Raw genomic sequence first — 17,579 nt, 5'->3', positions numbered from 1 at the left:
GGAGGGGGCCAGAACCCAAACACACATCCTCAATTATGTATTTGCTATAATATTCAGACCATTATTCTATATAAACTATACTATAGGATGTGCTGCTCAAGTGTAGGAGGGCAATAGAAAGGGGGTTAGAAATTCAGTTTGGATTAAAGAGAGGGAGGAGGCGAATAACAAGAGAGAGAACAGACTGGGATGGTGAAAGTTAAAAAGACAAACAGTGAGAAGAACGCAAACATGAGAGAAAAGAAAGAGAAAATATTATGACAGAGAAATATTTGCCCTCCGGTCTGTGTGTTGCGCCATCACTGGATCTCCATGGAAACCATCTGTAGTTACAATAAAAGTGTCACGATCTTGCCACAATGCCATTCATGTGTAAAACCAAAAAGAAACATACAAATCAGAAATGCACTGCCATGCACTGGAAAGAACTCATAACAACCTCATTTTGAATTAAAAGACAACTTAACAGATAAACATTGGGTTTGTTTTTGAACTAAAACACACCTAAACAGATAAACATTGGGTTTATTTTTTAACTAAAACACACCTCAACAGATAAACATTGGGTTTGTTTTTTAACTAAAACACAGCTTAACAGATAAACATTGGGGTCGTTTTTGAACTAAAACACACCTTAACAAATAAACATTGGGTTTGTTTTTGAACCTAAACACACCTTAACAGATAAACATTGGGGTTTGTTTTTGATGTGTGAAGGCAGCATTGGCATGCGATCCATGACGTGGAACAACGATGTAATCACTTTGGCACAGAGTGAGGAAGAGCAAAAGAGCGAGCAAAGAAGTTTGAAGTAGAGTGCACTAGGAGGCCACCGTTCAGGACGCAGCCACCTCATTCTCACCTCAGTTAGTTTCATTCCATTTACACATTCATGAAAGATTGTCAGAGAAAGATTGAGAGAGAGAGGAAGGGAAGAAAAAATAGGGAAAATGAGAGAGAGAGAGAAAAGGACTGTGAGATAGAGATAGAGGAAGAAAAAAGAGAGGTAGAATGAGAGAGAGAGAGAGGAAATGACAGTAAGGGTGAAAAAAAGATAAGGAAAGAGAGGAAGAAGAGAAAGTGAGAGAGAGAGAGAGAGAGAGGGGAAGATGACTAGATTGATGCAGATGAGATGAGAGAGTGAAGTGAATGAGAAAAGATATAGACAGATGAATGGGCTTTTATCTTCCTTTTAGCATCTGGAGATGGCAGACACTGAAAAGCACTGCTCAGTGACATGTCTGCCATTACCGTGACAACCATCCCCAGCAAATTGCTGCATACCACTCATGTGTGCATGTGCAGCGGAGAGGAAAAGGAACGGAAAAGAACGTTCTGGAAAGGCTTGCATGCATTGAGCCGCGCCATAGACGACCAGTACCCAAGAAAGAGGGCGATGAGGCGTGACTGGGTCCTAATTACAATCCCATCAGGCAGAGGGCACCCGTAGTCATACAGTCACTCTGTTGTCACGGTAATCAGAAGGATAGTCAATGTCCCCATATGAGTGAAAGAGTGTTTCTGCTGGGGACTAAAGGCACAAGGTCATATATGCACAACATATATGCACACACATAAACATGCAAGTGTACACACACACACACACACACACAGGTACACACACGCACACATGTGTGCGTATAAAACAAATACACACGCAGCCCACATACTTATGCATGTAACACACATGCAAGCACACAACATGGTAGGTATACATGGTCCTTCAGTCACATACATACACATACACACACACACACACACACACACGCATACACATTTACATATACACACACAGACACAGGCACACACACACACACACACACACACACACACACACACACACATCTACAGCCACATAAACATTCAAGTGTACACACGTGTATGCATATAAAACCTGTAGATACACACATATGCAGGCACACAAACAAGTCCACAAATGGTAGTTTAACATAGTCCTTCAATCACATTCATACACATACACACATGCACACACACTAACACAGATACACACACAGGCATACACACACACATACACACAAACATATACATATACGCATACACGTACGCAAACACATACACACACAGACACACATACACAGACATTCATTTCAATTCAATAAAATTGTCTCTAGGCGCTTAACAGAGCCTAGGGCCTGACACACAAACACACACACACATGCATATGCACACACTCACAGATATATGAACACGAAATATGGATAGCAGATAGATACTTGAGTGTGATTAAACATGTCTGAAGTGCCTGAACATTTGAGTGTGTGTGTACGTGTGTGTGTGTGTACCACTTCAGTAGTGTGCGTGAACAGGTAGCATTGTAAACAGGCGGGCAATGAGTGTTTGATGAGGCTTGATGATGCTTAATTACATCCTTGTGTGCGGAGCGTGAAGCTGGATGACTCCTCTCCGGCTGCTCCGGTGCAGGAGCCTTATCCAGTGCGCAGTCATTGTCCCTAATGAGCGCAGTCATCACCCAGTCAAGTGCACCGCCCGATAGCTGGAGCTGGAGCTGGCACTGATCGGAGCACACGCAAGGGTGTTCACAAGACACACAAACACACATGAGCACACACACACACACACATACACACAGAGAGAACTCTTTACAGTTCCACACTGCATTATAGGAGCTCAGCCCTCAAAAGTGACTGTTGGTGGGCCGTTTCTTCACATGAAGACTAGCCTACATGTCATCAAACTATTAGCATTGGGAAAATCGAATGAGGTGAGGGGTAGCACGCTTGTTAAAGTGTAGTCTACTGATCCAAACAAGGTGCTTAAAGCAGATAGGAATACTGTGTGTATCCCAAGCACAATGTAAGCTGGAAGTCCCAATAACACATCGCTAATCAATACACAAAAACAAAATCACACAAATCAAAAACCACACAGGCGGCCAGATACAACAACTTCTTAGCAAAGATGCCAGTCTGAAGCGAGGTACTAATAGTGCCATAAACAAAATATTTTAAAAGCCATTTGATAAGATGGGATATCAGTGTTTCCATCTTCGGCAGCACTTGGAGTCCATATGAAATTGGTTAAACGGTTTATTTGAAAGACTTAACAATCATATCTCTTATATTATATTAATATCACGTAACTCTTAGGGGAAAATCAATGTCAATCAAACACAAAACCACCAAGTATACTCAGCATAAGCTACACCACAAACCATCAGACTCAGACACAGAGTTGTGGCTTTCTTATTAAATTGCTCAGTGTATTTTTGGATTACATAATCGAAGTGTCATTGACATTCTTTACACTTAAAGCATGGACGCGAGGATGGGTAGAATTGTGGCCTTGTTCTGGGTTATGTAGCTTATTGTACACAACAAATGAAGACTGCCACCTCATTTTGAAATCTGTTTATTAATCATAAAGCCTACTGTGTGCTGTATGCTCATGTGTTCCAGATGATAAAATTGTAATAATTAGCATTAGGGCAAGGTTCAGGTTTCTGCTCCTGTTGAGCAATCACACTTTGCATTTTCATGTGGAAATGCATCTCAAGTGGTGATTTAGCTCATCTTATGGTGAGTCACACTAATGATTCACAGAAAATCACATGAAAAAGACCAACGCATAGAGGAGATAAGCAGATGTGAAGTTCCCCTTTTCATGAAGAAAACACACACACTACGTGAATATATATATATATATATATATATATATATATATATACTGTATAGAAACATAAACGCACTGTCAGACACACATGAACACAAGTATTGTTCAGTTTAAAGAGCTGAAACTAAATCTTGCCAGGTGTTTATCACCTAGTATGACTCCAGAACACAGATCTGGCTCGAACCTTGACCTGATGTAGTGGGGTGTTTGTGTGTGTGTGTGGGGGGAGGGGGGGGGTCTGCACATCAGGTGTTGCACATGGCTAGCTGGGTGGTCACTTTGTGTTTCTACGCTCTCAAGGGTGCTGGGTGAGGTGTGTGTTCAAAGGGGTGTGTGAGTTCTATTGGTATGTTTTTGGAGGAGTGTGGGTTTTTTGGTGTGCGTTTGAGTGAGTTTGGTGTATGTTTGGATGTTTGGAGGTGTGTGTGGGGTGGTAGCCACGGCCAGGGAAAATGTCATTGTGTGCGCTTGGCTATTTCTCGGTACGCCAATTACCCGTGGAAAGGCCAATGAGCATAGAAAACAGAACGGCTCAAACAAAAGCTAATACATTAGGCGCAAAGACCATCTATTGTGTGTGTGTGTGTGTGTGTGTGTGAATGTGTGTGTGTGTGTGTGTGTGTGAATGTGTGTGTGCATGGAGGGGGGAGGAGGTGGTGGAGTTGGGCAGAGTGTATGTTTCCTTTGTGTATGGTCTCCATTTCTGTGTGTGTGTGTGTGTGTGTGTGTGTGTGTGTGACCACACACACGTCCCAGTGGATGGATTATCTCGGATGTATGGGCGGTCCTGAATAGCTCTCTGGAACATTAACATGTTGGCGAGTGTGTACTTCATCTCGTCTGTCTGACCACATGAAACAATAGTAGACCACACACACACATACACACGCAGCAGATGCCAAGGTCAACGACACCCCTCATAGACTCTGACTCTGAAACCGATATGGCCTGGCCCTGATCAGGAACGTGTAGGACATCTACCATCTTTTTAGTCATTTGCTTTTCCATCGCGGTACAGGACCCAACTGACCTACAAGTCGATTCTTCGATCATCAATTCCGGGGCATTTGTCCAGTGGTAGCACTGATATTAGAGCATTAAACCAGTGACATGTGGACATCAACCCAGACATTCACAACATAATTGCGCTTTATTGACGATGCCTCAACAGCTTCGGTGGAAAGGTCATTCAGTTGCTTGACTCTTAAAGACATACCTGAGGAACAGCATGACAAGAGACATTGGCTGTAATACAGTCAATCATTCATACTAAGAGATTTCTTCTTTTTACGAGAGCTTAAAAAAACAGGGTTTGGTTACTGCTGTTGCACATAATGAGCTAGCAGCCAAGAAACACATTTGTTGTTTCAGTAGGCAATTTATCTGATCGACATTTATTCTTTTTTTAAAACGCGTTTAAACTCCGTAGATGCCAGCCCTCCGTCACTGGGTTCATTGGTACCAAGTTAGCTAGCTGGCATCTGAGTGCTCTAAAATAGAAAGAAAAGGTGTTTATAAAAACTGTATGGCAGCATTTATTAACTCAAAACAATGGCAGTAGCTGGAACAGTCCTTTAAACTACCATAAAGTAGGTTATATGAGAAGATAATGTTCCAATCCACCGATTTCTTTCCAAACGTGGCTTGTTTCGCAGTGCGGTTTTTCTCACACGCTCCAGGCGCTCTCATTCACTTTCTGGTTACGTCAGTAGATGGGTTCTCTACATTTCCTGAAAATGAGCTGTTGTCAACTTAAGTTGTGCGTGGCACAACTTTGATGAGTGTGCGTACCATGAACGAGAATCCTGCGGGCGCCCCTCGCTGTAATTATTAGAGAATCAAAGATACCAGCACCACTGCTGATTGGTTAAATATACCAGCACCACTGCTGATTGGTTAAAGATACCAGCACTACTGCTGATTGGTTAAAGATACCAGCACCACTGCTGATTGGTTAAAGATACCAGCACTACTGCTGATTGGTTAAAGATACCAGCACCACTGCTGTTGGTTAAAGATACCAGCACCACTGCTGATTGATTAAAGATACCAGCACCACTGCTGATTGATTAAAGATACCAGCACCACTGCTGACTGATTAAAGATACCAGCACCACTGCTGATTGATTAAAGCTGAAAAAAGGTGCTTGTTGTTGTCCTGCATTCATTTTGAGTTCAACCAATAAGCATCAATCACCACTGCAAGCCACACCCATCAGTTTCAGAGCTGCACAGAAGTACCCCCCCTGAATAAAGTCCTACTGGGCCGGTGCAGTAAAAAAAAACACCCTCAAGTTCCTGCAGTGGAAAACTCAAATAATACTCCTCCCTTTTGTTGTCTGCCTATTTCAGCGACAAACAGTTGTCTTTAAAGTCGGCGACAGTTGGAGGTGAAATGAGAGCAAGGTAGGCAAAGCAAAGGTGACAATAAGAGCTAATGTAATTAATTGTAAATTGGCACAGTGCTCAGAGCATGGTTTTTTCAGTCTGTGTGATCCGACAAGTCTGCCGATTATAAAAAATAAATAAAAAAAATTAAAAAAAAAGTTTTAGGTTTATTAAAATGAAAGAATTTCGTCCTCTTTTAGTGTAGTGTTGAGACACAGCATGAACTTTACTGAGGTTCTTGTTTGTCATCGCATGTGTCGATCAAATGTGAATGTGTTTTCTCATTGTGTGTGTGTCAGATCAAATGTGAATGTGTTTTCTCATAGCATCAAATGTGAATGTGTTTTCTCATTGTGTGTGTGTCAGATCAAATGTGAATGTGTTTTCTCGTAGCATGTGTCGATCAAATGTGAATGTGTTTTCTCATTGTGTGTGTGTCAGATCAAATGTGAATGTGTTTTCTCATCGCATGTGTCGATCAAATGTGAATGTGTTTTCTCATTGTGTGTGTCGATTAAGTGTGGATATGTTTCCTAAATTGGAGGAAGGATTACTTCAGTTCTCAGTTTGCGTGTGTGTGTGTTGGAATATGTGTGTGTAGTAGCTGTGTATTTTTTGGATTTTTGTTTATGTGTGTGTATGGTGTGTGTGCATATGGGTCTTCATGTGTGTGTGTATGTGTGTATGTGTGTGTACGTAACATAAAGAAGCCGAAAGAACGGCGAAACAGGTCAAAGGAGCAGGAGAGAAAACGGTCACAGAGCCCAGCAGAGAACCGCGAGGATAGCGTGGCGGCCATCTTGGGGCAGGCCGGCTTAAAAAGGAGAAGACAAGCCTAGTAATCACACGAAGACCACAACAACGCCCACTCTCCACCTAACAGAAACAGAGCAGGGAGACAGTGTATGTGTGTGTGTGTGTGGGGGGGGGTTCTGGGATTTGACTGTGTGTATGTGTGTGTGTGCTTGTGTGTTCACCTTAAAATGTGAATGTTAGTCAAAAACAGAAGGAGATTACGCACTACGGCATACCTATCTGTGTGTGTGTGTGTGTGTGTGTGTGTGTGTGCACTTGAGTGAGCGTTGTGTTTTGGCAGACAGCAGGGGGGTGCTGAGTGTGACATGACGTTGTGAATGTGTGTGTGCGTGTGTGTGTGTGTGTTTGAGTGTGTGTGTGTGTGTGTGTGTGTGTGTGGTTGGGGAAACCAGCAGGAGGGTGCTGAGAGTGACATGACAGTGTGTGTGTGTGGTGGTGGTAAACAGCAGGAGGGTTCTGCGTATGTGTGTGTGTGAGAGAGAAAGTGTGCATAAGTGTGTGACACAGCAGTCATCTCTGACATCTCTTGCTGTCATCAGCGATGCTGCTACGCAGAGATCTAGAACATGGGAACTTTGTGAGCGCTGCCTCTTCCCTGCATTTAACTTCTGCCTTCGAATAGCAACTCCACACACTCTCAGAGGGTGGTCGAATAGCAACTCCACACACTCTCAGAAGGTGGTTGTCAGGGAGGGGGAAGGTAATGTGAGCATAAGGTGTGTTTCTGGAAGTGATGATGATCACATGAAACTGCTGCTTCAGAAAAGCCACTGAAAGGTTTTTCTCCTTTGTTGTGGGTTGTGTGAATGACGAAATGTTTAGCGAGAAATTTCAGCTATCACTTCGCTGAAGAAGTGTTCATGTTTGTTTTTAGAAATTTTGTTTGTTTCCACCAGACGTGTCCTACGATCTAGTGGAGAGATAGATGGAGAGACAGAGAAGAAAAGGAAGGAAGACATATGTGGAGAGGGAAAGGAAACAAAAGAAGGTAAGAAAGAAGTCTAAAAGAGTGATGGCAGTACAGAGAGAGAGGCGGAGGGGGAGAATCAAAGTATTACAGTGTGTAGATGTGTGCTTACAGATGTGCATTACAGTGAGGGAGGGAGAGAGAGCATGAGAGAGAGGAAAATATGGAGGGAATGGAGGGATGTGGTACATGAAATAAAGTAAGACAGAGGCATATAGGGGCACTAGTGAATGTGTGTGTGTGTGTGTGTGTTTGTGTGTGTGTTTGTGTGTGTGTGTGTTTGTGTGTGTGTTTGTGTGTGTGTGTGTTTGTGTGTGTGCGCATGTGTATGCGTGTGCATGTACAGTATATGCACATGTGTATGTGTGTGCGCATATGAATGTGTGTGTGTGTGTGTGTTGGCCAGCTTTCTGATTGCAGAGGACAGGCACAAGCAATGCTGAGGAGGAAATATAGCAACAGATGTTGCAGCCCATACAGATGCACACAAAACACTCATAAAACCATCACACACGCTCACTCACACCCCCACACCCACACTCACACACAGCCGGTGGCATTCAAACATTCAAAACCACCATTTTTGCTCATTTCTTTATCTTTATCTCTTCTTACCCCATTTCCTATCTATCTATCTATGATATACCTGAATCTGAAAAGGCTATTCAGGAGAGTACAAATAATGCGATGGATATTTCTTCCAATTGGTCGTTATTATTCCCGTAATTATTCCCGTTATTATTCGGCCGTTATGTTTTTTTTTTCAAATTGATTGAAGTCATTGTGGAAGGCCACAAGATGAAAATACCCATTCTGTTGTTAACATATGACTTTTTTTTTTCACTACCTATTGTTTTTGTTTTTTTTACATATTATTGAAAAGTGCTCTCAACGTTCTGTAGTCACCCCCACAGAGTCAGCATACAGCGGCCAGCGGGCTGAGAGCTAACGGCTCCCGGCCGTCACCGCAGGGAACCTTCCGCACTGAGAAGGAAGAGGCGTCATCAATGGGAGCTAGCGAGACAAAAGCCTGGTGTGGCAGCTGGATTTCTTTCAACTCCCACAACCTATACATCAACAAGAAGCTTAGATCCTGTAAGGTTTAGCTGTATGTGTTCATATCCTTCATTTAAAAAAAAAAACCCAGTCAAATTATTTTAAAAGCTGAAATTTGTTTAAGATGTAGCATGCTTACGGTGTTCATATTAGGACATCCTCAGATCTCAGACTCAAGTGTCAGACTCAAACGAAAAGGCTGTGTAAAGTAAAGTCATGTTTAGTCCTCCGGTTGCCATGGATACTACAACCAGAGGTTTTTCTGAGACTGAAGCCGTTTCGCCTGAGTCTGACTACTTTTCGTTTGAGTCTGACACCTGAGTCTGAGATCTGAGGATGTCCTAATATGAACACCGTACATGCTATTGGTATCAGCCATGGGTTTCATGGAATTTTCACTTAGCATCCACAAACACCTTACCAAGTATTCCATGGTTATTTTATCAGACAGTTCAAGTTCAAGTTCAATTGAGAGCAACAAGTGACTTGTTTCCCTAGCAAACTAGTAACGTTAACACATCAAGAAATGAGAATACAGCTGTCATATGTCATATGACTGTATGTTTGTTATGATGTTGCTTATTGTGTTGTGCAGCTGCCGTTTCTTTAATTAGGACCGCTCACTTCCAGAACTCCGCTGGGCAACGCCCACTTGACTGGTGTGCCTCGCAAACACCTGATTGCATGGTACAGGTGCGGATCATTATGTCTATGATTGAGATCCTTTTTAACATGAACACTGAACAGTCTGTGAATGCTGGACATCACGCAGGATTGCTGGAGAGGACGGGGGGGGACGGGGGGGGGAGGGGCCGGGTCTGTGGCAGAGCTTTTGTGTTTCGTTGGCGTTTACTGGATTACCGGACGTCTGTTGAACGAGATCCGAAGTTGATTGGTTCCCTACTGCGTTGGAGTGGAGGCCGGTGAGATCCCCGTCTTCTACGTTCGTGGGTTGCCAGGAAAGAGCTGACCTGAGTCGTCCGTTTGACTGAGAGAAGCCTGAATGAGTATTGACTGAGAGCTAGATTCGTCTGCTCTCTGTTCAATGGTGAGTGTGCCTTGTCCACTAATAAGCTGAGGAATTACGGTTAGCACCATACAAAGTAGAGCTTCACGGACTATCACAAGTAGCTATTTTCTTTGGGTTGATTTACTTTTGGTTGATATTATTATCTTTTTGTGTGTTGGTTATTTACTTTCTGTTTGCTGTGAGTGTGTATTGCTACTTGTGGAGATACTGGCGATTTCTCTCTCTCTGTGTGCGTGCGAGTGTCCGTGATTGACAGACCAACGTGAGCAGCGGTGGTGGATGCTGACGGACTTTGCTTGCGGACTTTTGGATACGGCGGACTCTTGGACATTGTAGACTGTGGTTCCTTCGGCAGTGGCCTACGGCCTGATTCATATGGACTTGTGTTGTATTTATATTTTAGTGCCTGTAATAAATTGTATATTTTTGTATCAGAAACGAAGTCTGGATGAATCTGTAGTGCTGCTCCCACCAAACAAAGAACCTAAACACTAAACTTTAAACTAGAGGCCCATCTCTATAAACTGGGTGGCGTAGTCGGTCTACACTGCCGTCCTCCCGTCACATTTGGCAGTAGTTGGCAGGATTTGGTTTGGAGCTTCACTTACAGTTCATCCAGACAGTGTTTAGTTTAAAATTGTAAAAATGATGCCTGTTTATGTGGGTCCTTGGATTCCTACATTTAAAGGAATTGTTGGGGATACAAAATTCAATGACTGGAAAGAGCAGATCCAGTTTATTGCAATCACGGGAGTTTATTGAAGCACAAAAAGTCAGCATAACACTGAGGGGCTTTAGCTAATGAAGCCAAACAAAGACCTGGAACTGGCCCGGAGCTATGTGGAGATTGGACATTTTCCTACCGGAGCTGCATGGCGTGGTGTCCCGCCTAAGGTCAAAGAGCTACTACAGCAGCGGGCCAAGCTGGCGCTGAGAGATGGGGTCCTATGCCGTTGTGTCATTGACCATAACACCCACGAGATGCTGATGTGGCGGCTGCTGCTGAGGCTGGACGAGATCCCTGTGAGCCATGGCAAGTGCTGACTGGCAGACCAAGCAGAGGGAGGACGAAGACCTGGAACTGGCCCGGAGATATGTGGAGATTGGACATTTTCCTACTGGAGCTGCATGGCGTGGTGTCCCGCCTAAGGTCAAACGGCTACTACAGCAGCGGGCCAAGCTGGTGCTGAGAGATGGGGTCCTATGCCGTCGTGTCATTGACATAACACCCACGAGGTATTCTTCCAGATTGTTTGCCCTACTCAACAACGTAAAGAAGTCTGGGAGAGGCATCATGATGCTGTTGGGCATTTGGGAGTGGAGAGGACTCTTAACTGCTTACGCCCCCATTTCTTTTGGCCTGGCATGGACGCACAAGTCCGCCAGTACCATGCCACTTGTTCGCGTTGCCAGATGCAGAAAGTAGATGGAGCCCCTCAAGGCCCCATTGAAGCCCTTTATAGTGTCGTTCCCTCTAGAGGTTATTGAGTTGGACTTTTTGACACTAGGGAGGCCCCATAACTTGTATCTAAATATTTTGGTGATGACATATGTTTACCTGCTATGCTTGGGCAATCCCCACTAGAGACCAGACTGCAATGACTACAGCTGGGGCCTTATGGCAGCATGTGATGCAGACTTTTGGGTGCCCCATGTGCTTCCATTCGGATCAAGGCCCAAACTTTGAGTCTCACTTAATGGCCAAATTATGTAGCTTGTACAGTGCTGCCAAGAGTAGGACTACACCTTACCATCCCCAGGGCAATGGCATGTGCGAACGCCTCAATCAGACTCTGCTGAACATGTTGCGGACCTTAGAGGAAGAGAAGCAGCACCGATGGCCTGAATTCCTTCCATCCCTGGTTCAAGATTATAATGCAACTTTGCACAGCTCGACTGGATATGCACCTGCATATCTGATGTTTTGAAGACATGTTAGATTGCCAGTGGATGTAGCCCTCGGGGTAGAAAACCCACAGACCCAATACAGACGTGACAGCTGGGTAGAGGAACACCATCACAAGTTGTTGTATGCCTATGCCCTAGCAGCAAAATCTATGGGCCGCGCAGCAGAGCAATACAAGAAACACTATGACCGTCAGGCTAGAGTACTTCCCTTAGCGCCTGGGGAGAGAGTATGGCGAAGGACTAACCGAGTTGGGGACAAGGGTAAACTATGTGGCAGATGGGACCCAGACCCCTATGTAGTTGTGAGACAGCTGGATGAGGAGGGGTTAACGTATCGGGTTAGGCTCGAGCGTACAGGGAGGTTAGCACCATACAAAGTAGAGCTTCACGGACTATCACAAGTAGCTATTTTCTTTGGGTTGATTTACTTTTGGTTGATATTATTATCTTTTCGTGTGTTGGTTATTTACTTTCTGTTTGCTGTGAGTGTGTATTGCTACTTGTGGAGATACTGGCGATTTCTCTCACTCTGTGTGCGTGCGAGTGTGCGTGATTGACAGACCAACGTGAGCAGCGGTGGTGGATGCTGACGGACTTTGCTTGCGGACTTTTGGATACGGCGGACTCTTGGACATTGTAGACTGTGGTTCCTTCGGCAGTGGCCTACGGCCTGATTCATATGGACTTGTGTTGTATTTATATTTTAGTGCTTGTAATAAATTGTATATTTTTGTATCAGAAACGAAGTCTGGATGAATCTGTAGTGCTGCTCCCACCAAACAAAGAACCTAAACACTAAACTTTAAACTAGAGGCCCATCTCTATAAACTGGGTGGCGTTGTCGGTCTACACTGCCGTCCTCCCGTCACACAGCCTCGGTGGAATTTAAGATAATTACCTTCAGTTGAAGGATATTTTGAATGTTTAGCTTTACTTTAAATAGTTTCTATTTCCAATGCTAAACAGAATATTTCTATAGAGTACTATAAAAGTACAGTATGAGGATATGGAAATATACTTGATAATTAATTGTATGGCCATATGTTACGCCCCTCTACACCCCCACTAGCTTTGCCGTGGCAGTGCAACAGCCTTTGGGTGGTGAATTGTCATAAAGGTATGGATGAGGAGGTATGGATAAAAGCCATGCTGTTGGCCCTCAGGAAGGGCCTTGCATTCTCACCATGCGTTTGATGCTGCTGTGCACGCTATGGATTTTTGGTGTTGGCACTTGCTATTTTATTCTGTATTATTGGAAATAACCCGATTTTTGTATACTCTGTGGTCGGTCTCGAATTTATGTTGCAGCTCACGAGCCGGGTCGTAACACCATATTAAATCAATTTGATGGTTTCGATGCATAACAATACCATTGCCAATGAATATTAGGTTAGGAAATACAACATTTTCCCGATGAAACATGACTTCCGGTAGAAACCACATCCACCTTTGGTCCTCTGTCTGAATACAGATACAGAGACAGATAATTGTGTTGGTTGAACAGAAACAGGTAATGAGGTGTCTGTACACCTCTTATCTATCCATGTATCTATGCTTCCCTTTCGTCTATATCAGTTCTATCATCTTCATTGAAGTCTCTCTCTCCCCATCTCTCATTTGTCTCTCTTTTACTGTGTCACTCCATCCATTTTACTCTCTGAAGCTATTTCCTTTCCCCTCACTCTCATTCCAGTTTGATTCACCTTGCCTTTCACAATCACACTCTCTCTTTGTTCATCTCCCCCCTCCTGTCCTTCCTTTTATTCTCCATCCCTCCATCTCTCTCTCATCTCATCTCTGTGTATATTCGTGGCTTAGGTCTTCCCAGCGGAGGTGAGTTGCGCACAAACACTCCTTCAGGTCTCGGATCACCCTGGTACCTACCCTCCTTCCTAATCTCCTCCACTGTAAAAGGTTCCCTGAACATTAAGACCCTCCTTCCTAATCTCCTCCACTGTAAAATGTTCCCTGAACATTGAGGCCATCTTTCCTAATCTCCACTGTAAAAGGTTCCCTGAACATTGAGACTGTTTACTGAAGGGCCTGCTGGCCTGACAGAAAGCATCTTTGTTGCTGCTCCTGGTAGTTGATGGAGTACAGCAATCACCCCAGAGGGCATCCTCTTCTCTTCTCTTCTCTTTTCTCTCTTCTGCCCCGCAGCATGCAGCTCTCTCACAGCTGTCTTCTGTCCTCTCGTCTTCTTTTCTCTTCTCAACTCTCCTCATCTCAACCTCAACCTCAACACAGGCACACACACACACACACACACACACACACACACACACACACACGTACCCCTTCCTATGTCTCTTTCCCTTGTATTCTAAAAGCTCTATATTCTGCTCCGCTCCCCTGTCCGTCTCCCTGTATAATAAAGGGCAGAACACATCCATTAGTCTGGTCCCAGACTGTGCCCCCCTGCTCCTGTACTGCATTACCTAAGTACTCAGGCACAGGTGTGCATCCGTACGGTTCGACGCGGTACTGTCGCCCCTGACCCTGGGCCCCGGGCCCTGGCCCCCGGCCGGGGTCACAACGTCAGAGGCCCCTTCCTCACAAGTCCCTGGGGATAATTGAGAAGATATGTGTGTTATTTAATAATGGATCAAAGACGGAGCCGATCTCAGCCGGGGTCACAGTGAGCACACAGGTCACGGCAGTAGGAAAGGTCGGATCACAGTAATCTCCTTAAAGAGGAGAATAATTCTCTTTTTTTTTTCTTTTACAGTCTGCTGATAGAATACTGAGTTCAGTAGAATGACTAATCCCACTGTTGATCATAAGGATAATATATCTTAGAAGCACGGGTGGACAAGCTGCTGCTGTTTAAAGGCTGATTGGGCTGGCAGGCTATTATTTGAACAAAGCAAGAGCACAAACTGATTCTATCACATTAATCAAGAGATTCCTCTTTCCCTTCGCTCTCTCTCTCTCTCTTCCTCTCTCTCTCTTTCTCTCTCTCTGAAGCAAATTGAACGATTTTGCTTGCAAAGATAAAGAATATTTTCTGGAATTTAAGACTGTATGGTAGTTTATAGTAGTCTCTCTGTCGCTCTCTCTCACTCTCTCTTGCTCTCTCTCTCTCTCTCTATCGCGCTTTCTCTCTCTTGCTCTATCTCTCTCTCTCTCTCTCTCAAAAGTATTATGATTGCAAAGATAAAGAAGAACATTTCTAACTCTCTGTTGATTGATTTTTGTGGACAAAAGCACTTTCTTACCCTATTCAAATGAGGTTCTAACATCCTCATCATGGTCCTCTCACAATGCAATGGTCCTCTGAATGTTGTGATCCTGGGGCAGTCATGTACCGTCCGACCCAGTAGGTCAGTCTGGTCAGTGTCTAGTCAGTAGGTGTCCTTTGAGGCAGTTATGAAACAAAGAATATACAGCATATCACCCCCCCAGTATTTCTGTTAAGGCCATGTTAGCTCATGAGCAGCACGAGCAGGTACCCAACATGTACCCAGACAGCACGGGATCTGTGAGCGGCGCGGCACGGGGTGATAACTTACAGCGTATTTCATGCCCCTCTCAGTTTCCTGCGTGCTTATCGAACTTAATTCAGCACAACGGCTGCGCCTCACTGCACAACACTGATAGAACACACATTTGGTCCTCAAATCCCATAATACTCAGGATTAGGAGGCAAGACTGCGTTTTTTTTTTTTTTAAAGCCAGTCGGCGACAGTGTGACAATGATTCTATTACATGGCGTTCTGGAACATAATTACACAAAGACAGAAGTGTCAACGAGTAACTCATGGGAAACAACAATAACACGGGCATATCTGTGAGTTAAAGAGATAGCGCGCTCAGAAAGGCCAACACACTGGAGTTAGTATGTTGGCACGGCGCTCAATTATTTAAGCTATTATTAAGTGAACAAACAGAAGAAATGGAGCCCAAAAGCCCTTGAATGTTTAATGAAGAAACTCTGGCATTCCTGGCCGTCACTTTTCTGTTTTTAAAATAAAGTCCTCACAAAGCTGCCAATGAATTATTTGTCTGCTGGCCATCACACGGTATTCAATATTGATACAGCATCACACTTTCTTTACAAACAGAATAACTGTGTAACTATGCTTCTTGCTTCTCTTCTCTGTCAGAGTCTTAGGTGTGTGATCCATCCAGCCATCCCCAGGCAAACACACCAGGTGAAGCCTTTAGACTAAGGGAATGGCACACACACGCACGCAGGCACGCACGCACGCACGCACGCATGCGCACACACACACACACACACACACACACACACACACACACACACACACACTCCCCCTACACTTGATCCCAAGTGAAGTGCCTCTCCTGATGTTTCCTCAGGCCTATCTGTCACTGCCTGCCTTCATCTAATATTGATCCCCGCACCCCGCACCTTCTCCAGAGGAGGGGGATGGGGGGCAAAGAATGCTCTGGAGGAACATTCTGAAGGAATGCTCTGAAGGAATGCTCTGAAGAAATGCTCTGCTTGGTTCCATACACTGTCAGCCGACGTGTTCCCTCGCTCGCTCGAAGCTCTGGTGAACGCATGGAAGGCCTTATTCATCCAAATGGCCAATCAGAAGAGGAGCAGAGGGGATAGAGTGAGTGGTGTGTGGTGTGTGTGTGGTGTGTGGATGTGTGTGTGTGGTATGTGTGTGGGTGGTGTGTGTGTGTGTGGGTGTGGTGTGTGTGTGTGTGTGTGTGTGTGTATGTGTGTGTGTGGGGGGGGTGTGTGGTGTGCGTGTGTTTGTGGTATGGGTGTGGTAGTTGTGTGTGTATGTGTGGTGTGTGGGTTTGGGTGTGTGGTGTGTGGATGTGGGTGTGGTGTGTGTGTGTGGTGAGTGTGTGTGTGAGGGAGAGAGGAATCATCTGTTCTGCCTGAAGAAACGCAAAGAGGCCGACAGAGACAGATAGAGAGAGCATAAGAGGCTCAGAGAATGAGACAGAATGAGACAGAGAATGAGAAAGAAAGAAAGACACTTAAATCCTCGCTTCCAGCCTTCGAATCTCTGAACTGTTCCATTGTTGCATCACCTGTTGTGAGGTGTATTGGTTTGGCAGCCTTGTCCCAGACATGCCAATAAACAAAAAAACCTTTGAGTGCGAATTGAATTGGAAAGAAACAAAATAGATAAAGGGAGAAAAGGAGAGCAACACAGGGATTGAACAGTGTGTGTGTGTGTGTGTGTGTGTGTGTGTGTGTGTGTGTGTGTGTGTGTGTGTGTCTTAATGGCACACACACACACTAATGCTGGAGCTTCATGGCGCACACACCAAGGTTATTATAGTTAATGAAAACTAACGAAAAAACGAAAAACGAGGTGTGATTTTTTTTTTCGTTAACTGAAATAAAAATAAAACGAGGCTTTATAAAAAAACGATAACTAACTGAAACTGTATTGTGTCTTTACAAAACTAACTAAAAATATAGCTGCAAGCAGCGATGCGGATTCCTCCAAAGATTGCGAAACCAGGGGAAAATGTATATTCTTCACAATTTTGGAAAGAAGAGTAAAAGAAGGAAAGAAGAGTGAAGAAGGGAAAAAAGAAAAGAAAGAAGTGTCTTGCTAAAGAACGCTTCGACAGGGAATTGAATTTACAACCTTCTGATTACTGAACGACTTCTCTACCCCTGTACCACTGATGCTCAGCTTAATATCTCAAAGATTTGCTTAGATATTACTTCACTTCCTGTGAATTTGAATTTGAGTGGCTGTACCAGACAAACGGTTGTGAGGATCAAAATTTTGTTGATTAAGTTTTGTGAGGTTTGGTCTGAAG

General features: G+C 44.2%; 1 long non-coding RNA gene across 1 annotated transcript; it reads left to right on the top strand.

The window, feature by feature from the left end:
- The first annotated feature begins 9,364 nt into the window (after positions 1-9,364).
- Positions 9,365-12,558, top strand: LOC116222834. Its single transcript, XR_004164800.2, has 2 exons — positions 9,365-9,965; positions 12,178-12,558. It is a non-coding gene; the product is annotated as an uncharacterized LOC116222834 (long non-coding RNA).
- Positions 12,559-17,579: the final 5,021 nt, after the last annotated feature.

Source organism: Clupea harengus, chromosome 12 (assembly GCF_900700415.2).
Source record: "Clupea harengus chromosome 12, Ch_v2.0.2, whole genome shotgun sequence".
NCBI classification, from domain to species: domain Eukaryota; kingdom Metazoa; phylum Chordata; class Actinopteri; order Clupeiformes; family Clupeidae; genus Clupea; species Clupea harengus.
The sequence above is the reverse complement of the archived record's forward strand: the minus strand, read 5'-3'. Positions and strand labels throughout refer to the sequence as shown.